Raw genomic sequence first — 6,835 nt, forward strand, 5'->3', positions numbered from 1 at the left:
CTATTGACAAAGGGAGATGGGTGGTTCGAGGCAGAGGAGTCATAGAAGACCTGGACATATCAGTTGAATCTTGCAAAACATAGGGCCCAATTGGGTCCCTATCACTTGGTGCCATTGGCAGAGGCCAACAATAAAGGACATTAATGCCCACAAAGACCTCAACTGGGTGCAATCACCATTCCTATTGAAAGTACAAAATCAAAGTATTAGAAGAACAGTGGATTTGTTATGTTTTATCCTAAGGTAGAGTGGAGTGTCTAGCATCGTGACACATGGTAAGACATATGGTTCACATGCATGAGCCTTATTTATGTATGTAGAAGTGCTATCTTTTATTGTATGGTGTGAGAGAGCTCACCATTTGGTGAGATATAATTGGGTGCACTCCATGAATTTGTGTGCAAAAGGTGCTTTTAAAGTTTAAGTATCCCCATAAATTTAATCATGGTACAGAGAAATTTTGTTAGGGCTATGATGTTATGAACATTAAATTCAAAAATTTTGGACTTGTATAAAGTCCAATTCCAAAACTGGACTAAATACAAGTCCAATTTTTTTAAATATCATAGTCCCATGGCTTTTTTTCCATCTACCTCAAAACAAATATTGCAATGTTGGTTTGAAACTTTACACACACACAATGCATAGAGTAACCATTGGTAGTTTTTCTAGCAAACTTTGAAAACCAAAATTTAGTTAAATTACCAAATATTGGATAAGCTTACAAGAATACCTTCTATGATTAACCAAATAGTTACACTTTGGTCCACACCACATAGTTTTGGATGAAAGTCCTAAGTATATCAAGATGACTTGTTCTCTTGGAGAGATGGTGTACAACATATACATCATTTAAGTGTAGGCTTTTTCAATTACAATTGCATGGCCCCTTATTTCAACCAACTTTATGATAAAGGCGGGGGCTTGTCCCCCTATATTGTCACTGGGGAATCCAAGTGAATGCAACAAATGCACGTAGAGGAGATAACTTTTGTTATATACATACATACATACATACATACATACATATATATATATAAAATCTGATATCTATTATAAATTTTGTTTTAAAAAACCCAAAAATGCAAAAAAAAACAAAAATTTTAATTTAAAAAGATTCCCCAAAATTTTGCTTTTCTAATTAAAATGTTTTTTTTTTAAATCAACAAAAGTTTTGCAAATTACAAAATTCACCCAAAAAAGAGCAAAATTGTGATGTATATTATAATTTTTTTCCAAAACCAAAAAATTTGAAAACTTTCAAAAGTTTTTATTTATTTTTAAAATTTCCCCAGAATTTCGTCCCTAAAAAACTCTATATATTTTTAAAAAAAGTTTGTTTTGAAAATCAACAAAAGTTTTGCAAAATAAAAAATCTATCCGAAAAAGAATACCCACATGTGGCGTGCCCCACATGGGGGGAGAACCCCGACATGTAACATGTGCCACATGTGGGGAGAGGGAGGGAGTGAGGGGGGAGTAGGAGAGGGAGAGAGGGAGTGGACAAGAGGGGAGAGGTTGAAGCTTCTTCATTAGGCGCTACTAGGGCTAGGTCCATACTACGACATGAAACTCAAAATTTCCTCCTTGCTGGGAATAGTCGCAAAATATTTATTGGGGAGAAAAGGGCTTCAAGCAAAACATCCTCGGCAAGGGGAAGTGGCTTGGCTACAAGGAGGTGAGGCCAGAGAGAAGTCTGCATGGCAATGTCAACCCATACTCTTGCAGAGGAGGAACTTGATGGAAGGAACAAGGGCCTAGGCACAATTGGGAAGTGGTGAGGCTCAAGCTCCAATAGTAACAACACCAAGGCTATAGGCCCATCATTAGAGTTGGGTACTATTGTCATTGTGGGCTAGGTACCTACTTGCTTAGTGCTTGTTGACTTGGTGTTTTGGGGTTGTAGTCTTGGAACCGATTGTCTTGGTAGATGTGGCCATGTGAAAAAATTAGAGGAGGCTACAAAGAAGTGGGCCTCCTTATCCAACTCTATCATCTTGGTTGTCTGAGCCACGTCGGCATGACAACTTAGTCAGATTCTCAACCCGAATAGACAATTGCCTCATCAACGCGTGGATTTGCTCCAAGATATCCAATCTGGTCTCATCAATTCTTGAATTTTCTCCAAGGTGTCCACCTTTTCCTAGAGAGAGGTATTCTCTACACGTTCTCTACTTGCAACTTGATAAATTCATCGAAAGGTGTATGCGTAGACATTTCAACTCAACTTGAATCAAAGTCACACATTATTTTTGCTTTGACTTGACATGCTTCTATGTCTCCACCATGAGCTTGGCTTCGGTAGTCTCCAAGGCACCCTAGTCTCCTAGAGCTAATTTGTGAGAGTTGCATGTCTCGCCTACATCTTCTCATGAGCCTCGATCATGGACATGAAGCTCACCCTCAAAGCATCAAGCTCCACTTGCAAATTATTGATATGCACTTGGTTGAGGTATCTTGGGCTAAGTAGTGAGTAGTTAGCTATTGCTCACTATCTTTATATTTTTTGCAATTGTAACACATCATTTGTGGAGGGAAGTAATGCTTGACAATGTGGTGCAATGTCCAAAGGGCCATGCCAACATCATTGCTAAGAAAATGCCTATTGTCATGTAACTAATTGTACAACATCCATGTTTCATCAATGAAAATAATGCATCCACTCCTTCTCAGACTTGAACATCTTAAGAAGAGGGAGTTGTGTGGCCTGCTTAGTAGGAGGCCATTGAGGCTATGGCTATGGTTGTGGTTGAGACTATCTTGCTCTTAAATGCAAGGTCTCTTCATGCCCTTATTGCTACCCAAGGTCCTTTTGGTCTTGGGCCTACTTGGAGGTTCTATTTAGGTAAGAGTCAAAGTATACATTAGAAGTATTGCAGTTTCTAAGTAAAAAAAGGGGGGGAAAATTGGAGATGGAGGAGCACTGGAGATAGAGGACAAAAGTATAACAAGGAAAATCACTAAAGATGGTGATAATGATAGTAGGGATAGAGGTGAGCAACAGATCACGGAATGATATTTGATATGGGAGCTAGAACTAATACCAGGCAAAATACACTATCTATTTTCCTCATTAAAAAATGGAAGTAGAATATGTGTGTGTGTTAGGATGTAATAGGTAGTCGTTCTGCAACTGGTATCCTAAATAGATAAAAAGTTGATGCAAATATTACATCTTTGATACCAAAATATGTTTTATTCTAGTGAGCATAATAGAAGTTACAATTCTAGGCTAGGAATATCATTGTTCTCGTTTGGTGACCAAGGTGAAGCGTATTCCAATGTTGAGGAATGTTACCTACATCCATATAAGAAGAGAATTATGTTAGAACATAGAATTCGCTCCAATTTGGGATTGACTGTGCCACAGACCTCCACTATTTGTTATTGCACTAGGGAATATGCAACAGTAATCAACCAAGAGACCAAGGATAATACAAAATAATTGCAAACTTGACAAGAATAGAAAATATCAAAATGGACTCGGGAAATTAGAAAATAGTCAACTTGGGAACCATAAAAAAACCATGCACCATCTTGGTAAGTATACATGTTGTTGATGATCAACACCATGCTGTCAAGAGTTCTATTATGCAGTAAAAGATGTATTTTCTTGGAGCTACATAAATTTATGGGGTGTGCCACTAGAGATTTTCCAACATTAAATTCTGTTAATATCTAATGCCAAACTAGTTTAACAAACAAAGGTACAAGATGAATCCAAGTTATTCCAAATAGGTTAAGGCCAAAGCTTGACCAATTGATATGAGCAAGCTTCATTATGCAATTGATTAGAGTGACTAGTTGTTCCAATGATGGTGGTGCCTTAAAAGAAGGGGAATCTTTGAGTGTGCATTGACGTCCAAAATTGTAATGCTCCAACAACACTGGATCCATTTCCAATTCCTTCACTGATGGCATATCGAACCAAGTTGTAGGACATGAGATGCACTCTTTCATGGATGGGTATAGTGGGTATAATCAAATTTCATTGGCACCCAAGGACCAGTAGAAGAATTCATTACTTACCAAGTGGGGCATCTATTTCTACAAAGCTATGCCATTTGGTTTGCAAAATGCACCGTCAATATTTCAAAGATTCAAGATTGAAACCTTCAGAGACTATTTAACTGAGTTCATTTTTATTTATCTCAATGTTTTTTTTGCATACTAGGAAATCTCTGTTCATTTCGCTTGCCTAGAAAAAGTATTTGCTAGGTATCAGTAGGCAAGGATCTCCTTGAATGTGGACAAGTATGTCTTTTGTGTCAGATTGGTATATTACTTAGCCATGTTATTTCCAAGGAGGGTATTAGAATCGAGCCAAGTAAGACCCAAACAATCAAGTGGATGCTAGAACTTGAGAATCTGAGAGAACTCAAATCATTTATTGGGTTAATTAGGTTTTATAGGAGGTTTTTAGAAGACTTTGCCAAAACTCCAACACCTCTTTATGAGCTTACCAAGAAAGACAATAGATTCAAGAGAGAAATGAGGAGTTATCATTAGCTTTTCATGCTCTTAAAAAATGATAAACCAAGATGTCAATTATGAGGCAACCTTGGTGAGATGTTATCTTTCATATCCATGTTGATGCATTAGGGTATGCCACTGACATCATTTTAGCAAAACTAGTTGTTAGAGTGGGTTACCTAGTGTATATGACAATTGACTTATGGCACCACCCGAGCACAAATATAGTACTATCGAGAAAGAATCTCTTAGGATGGTTTATAATGTCCAAAAAGAAAATATTTGGTTGGTAATCGTTTTGTTTTCTATGTTGATCACTAGGCTTTATAGTATTTGATTAACAAAACAGTATTCCAAGACTGGCTAGTGAGTTGGGACCTATTGTTGCAACAATTCAACTTCAAAATCATTCAAAAAACCAAGAAGTCACATGCAAGTACAAACTATTTCTCATGTCTCTTTGTGCCTTGGAGGGATCAGACTTAAGGTGCTATAACCAAGCTCCTAGATGCTCAACTATTTGCTGTGAATTTTTCTAAAATTGAGTATGATGAGATGCTTCAATATCAATTGTAATACATGTTTCTTGAGCATATTCCCCAAGGCAAGCACAAGAAGTTAGCTTTAAAAGCTTAAAAATATAGTTTAATTAGAGGGAAACTATATCACAAGGGACAAAATGGGGCCCTGTGTCATTGGGTCCTTCATCATGAATGAGAAACTATGCTAATGAGGTAGATACTAGGCTCATTGGAGGACATTTCAATCAAGAACTCATGGTTTGAAAGGTCTTGCAAGTATGATTGTGGTGGAGTACCTTGTTCTGATGCTCATGCTCGTTTCTTAGAATGTGATGTATGACAAAGTATGGGTTTCTTGCTACCACAACATCATATGCCTCTCCAATTGAGTCAACCCTGGGAAGCATGTCAATGGTGGGGCTTGGATTATGTTGGTCCTTTCAAGAATGTTACTCAGTACACATAAAATAACATTATTGTTGCCATAGATTAGACAACTACGTGGGTAGAAGTTGAGGCATTAAGAGACAAGTTGGCTTGTACATCAAAGTTCATATATGAATACATTATTTGCAAACATGGTTGTCCAATGTGACCAAGAAATGCATTTTATCAATGAGGTCTTCACTTTTAAATGATTGAGTTCATGGTCATATACCAAGTGGAAACCACTTATTATCCTCAATGCAATGGCCAAGCCGAGTCGAACAAGAAGGTACTCAAGTTCTATTGTTACAAAAATGTTCAGCACACATCATCACGATTGGGATGCCATGTTGCATGTTGCATTATGGGGTATTGTATGGCTTACAAGGTGACCACAAACTTGACTCCATTGCACATGGCATTTGGTCTGTAAGCTGTGGGTTCCTTTAGAATTTCTTATTTTCCAAGTCCCTGAATACCCACCCAGCATCAGCTTGGAGAATAGGATGCTATCAAAAAGGGCCTATAGCAACTCACAGAGCTAGATGAATTGAAAATTTGAGTAGGTTGGTCACAATAGTTTATTCAATGCATAGGTAAGCTTTGCATGATATGCCGGCACATTGTTCCAAATAACTTGGAGAAGGGAATGGTTGTTCTATTGTACCATATGAAGTTGGGACCTCTCAAACCCAATCTAAAGAGGAATGGATTGAATCCTATCGGCTTAATGAAGTCTACAACAATTGGATATGTACAATTGGAAAATTTATAGGGCCAAGTGATTCCCAAGCTCTTTAACGGAAGTTGAGTCAAGCCATATCAAGCAGTGGCCTATTAAGTCCCAATGGTTAGACAGTTTGCATGGGAATTCTCTACATCAGCTAAGTGGTCCAAATCAATCCATAACTAAAGGATATCATAGAGATGATATGCAATTTTCTTATCCCAAAGCATCACATGCACCATTTGTCATGATCCGTTTGGCCATGCAGGAAGAAAAGAAAGCCTAAACCTCATTGCAATTCGCCGTTTGGCCATGCAGGAAGAAAAGAAAGCCTAAACCTCATTGCAATTCGCTTTCTCAACTATTTTTAGCTCTCTTGTGACCTTATAGTCCTTATTTCTATTTTTTAAATCTCCATCCTTGCTCATACCATCGTAGCTTATTCCTTTTCCTCCTCCTGCAATTGTAGATTTGATCTTGCTTATTGTGGCTTCTATGGCTTCTAGTTCTGATCAGCCCCTAATTCATTGTAAAAGGCTTTCCCTCGTGTCACAACTCATCATCCATGAAGTTCATGAAGATGCAATCTATGTTAAGACAAAATCACCTTTGAAAGCCCATGGAGCTACCTTGCGAGGAATTTTGGGATCCTGAAGTAGCTGCCTACATCATGATAATGTATTTTGGC

Source organism: Dipteris shenzhenensis, chromosome 9, assembly GCF_047967505.1.
Source record: "Dipteris shenzhenensis isolate YYH24624 ecotype China chromosome 9, Dip_SZ_1.0, whole genome shotgun sequence".
Taxonomy (NCBI): Eukaryota; Viridiplantae; Streptophyta; class Polypodiopsida; order Gleicheniales; family Dipteridaceae; genus Dipteris; species Dipteris shenzhenensis.